Below are 2706 nucleotides of genomic sequence, written 5' to 3' on the forward strand. Positions count from 1 at the left end.
AAGATGATAGGGGATTACTTCAGTGACCAAGACCCACGTGTCAGAAAGCAGCTATAAAAGCCATGTTGCAGCTTCATGAGAGAGGACTGAAATTACACCAAGCAATTTATAATCAGGCCTGTAAATTGTTGTCTGATGACTATGAACAAGGGCGCAGTGCTGCAGTCCAACTTATCTGGGTTGTCAGTCAGCTCTATCCTGAAAGCGTTGTCTCCATTCCTTCTCCTAATGAAGAAATTCGCTTAGTTGGTGATGCATTTGGAAAAATTTGCCCCATGGTCAATGATGGCTCCTGGGTGGTTCGAGTTCAGGCTGCAAAGCTGTTGGGCTCAATGGAACAAGTCAGTTCTCATTTCCTGGAGCAAACACTCGACAAGAAGCTCATGTCCGATCTCAGGAGAAAATGCACTGCACATGAACATGCCAAGGAACTTTACAGGTCAGGAGAGTTTTCCAGTGGCAGAAAGTGAGGAGGTGATGCTCCCAAAGAAGAAATAGATACAGGAGCTGTGAACTTGATTGAGTCAGGAGCTTGTGGAGCCTTTGTTCAGGGATTGGAAGATGAGATGTATGAGGTCCTCATTGCTGCTGTGGAGGCTCTCTGCGTGCTGGCCCAATCTTCACCTTCTTTTGCGGAGAAGTGCCGCCCTGATTTCCTGGTTGACATGTTTAATGATGAAATTGAGGAAGTACATCTGCAGCCCATACACAGCATGAGAAAAATTTCTAATAATATCACTCTCCGAGAGGATCAGCTTGACACTGTCCTGGCTGTGTTAGAGGATTCATCCAGAGATATTCGAGAGGCTCTTCATGAACTTTTATGCTGTACTAATGTTTCGACTAAAGAAGGGATTCATCTTGCACTGGCGGAGCTGCTGAAAAATTTAACCAAGTACCCTACTGATAGGGACTCTATATGGAAGTGCTTGAAGTTTCTGGGAAGTCGGCATCCAACCCTGGTGCTTCCCTTGGTGCCAGAGCTCCTGAGCACCCATCCGTTTTTTGACACAGCTGAACCAGACATGGATGAACCAGCTTACATTGCAGTTTTGGTTCTTATTTTTAATGCTGCTAAAACCTGTTCAACAATGCCAGCACTGTTCTCAGATCATACCTTCAGGCATTATGCCTACCTCTGAGACAGTCTTTCTCATCTTGTTCCTGCCTTAAGGTTACCAGGTAGAAAACTAGTGTCATCGGCCATTTCTCCCGGTATTGCGCCCCATGAGGACCCATCCCATCAGTTCCTGCAGCAGAGCTCTGAAAGGGTGTACAGTCTTCAGAGCACCGGAACCCTCAGGGAACCCAGAAGCTGCTGGAGTTCACCATCCAGGATCTTCAAAAACGTGGAGAACTTCAGTCTGAACTAGCAGGAGTCGCTGCTAGGAGTTCTCGGCTACCTATCTTTGGTGTCAGCTTCTTCTCCTCAAGGCCTTGCAAGAAAAGCTCTGGAATGTGGCTGCCCCTTTATATTTGAAGCAGAGTGACTTGGCCTCCACAGCAGCAAAACAGATCATGGAAGAGACCTACCAAATGGAGTTCATGTACAGTGGTGTGGAGAATAAACAGGTGGTGATTATACATCACCTGAGGCTGCAGGCCAAAGCCTTGCAACTTATAGTAACAGCACGGACTACTCGAGGAGTTGACCCCTTATTTGGGATGTGTCAAAACTTTTTACAGGAAGTGGACTTTTTTCAGAGGTGTTTTATTGCGGATTTGCCCCACCTAAAGGACAGCTTTGTGGACAAACTTCTTGACCTTATGCCCCGACTCATGACATCCAAACCTGTGGAAGTGGTCAAAATTCTATGGACCATGCTGAGGCAGAGTACCTTCTTGCACCTCCCCCTTCCAGAGCAGATCCACACACTTCAGCCAGCATCATTGAGCCAGCAGGTGAGTCAGACAACCCCTTGCAGTTTACATCTGGATTGGTTGTGGCCCTGCATGTCGATGCGACCCTGGAAAATGTCCAGGACCCTCAGAGTGCTGTGAAGGTCCAGGTCTTCTATCCAGATGGCCAGGCTCAGATGATTCATCCTAAGCCGGCAGACTTGCAGAATCCTGGCCCAGGGCGCCACCGGCTTATCACTCAGGTGTACCCCTCCCATACTGCCTGGACAGAACCATGCCAGGTGGATGTGAGGCTGCTGCTGGCCTACAACTCCAATTCCCGCATTCCCAAATCCCCCTGGATTGACGGTGGCGAAGTGTCACCCCAGGTGGAAACCAGCATCGAGGGCACCATCCCCTTCAGCAAGTCTGTGAAAGTTTCCATAATGCCCAAACCTGCAAGGCGCTGAGTCACAAGCATTGTGTAGAGCTAAAGCTGAGAAAGACCTTCTTAGGTAGCAGAGTGAGCCCGAAGCCTAGAGCACTTCACCTGGAGCCGGCGTATGGGCATGAGCACCATCACCCTTATCGTCTCATCTGGTATCAAACACAAAATAAATTATTTGCATTAAAAAAACAAAAACCTTCAAGTCCACACCTCTTCCTTCCCTGACTCCCCCCACCACCTCAATAAAGTTGAGAAAACAACAACAACAACAACAAGAATCTGTGGTCTATGATACAATGGAATATTACTCAGCCATTAGAAACGACAAATGCCGTGAAAGGAGAGTGATGTTTGTCTACTTGTTGGGTTCATGTTGTTGTACGTGTGTGTGCAGCCAACCAGCAGTGCTCATTATGTAC

At 47.7% G+C, this 2706-nt stretch overlaps 1 pseudogene; it reads left to right on the top strand.

Annotated features, from left to right (window-relative positions):
* The first annotated feature begins 3 nt into the window (after positions 1-3).
* On the top strand, positions 4-2442 carry LOC119878659 (annotated as a pseudogene).
* The last annotated feature ends 264 nt before the right edge of the window (positions 2443-2706 follow it).

Source organism: Canis lupus, unplaced genomic scaffold (assembly GCF_011100685.1).
Source record: "Canis lupus familiaris isolate Mischka breed German Shepherd unplaced genomic scaffold, alternate assembly UU_Cfam_GSD_1.0 chrUn_S1785H1982, whole genome shotgun sequence".
Classification (NCBI taxonomy): domain Eukaryota; kingdom Metazoa; phylum Chordata; class Mammalia; order Carnivora; family Canidae; genus Canis; species Canis lupus.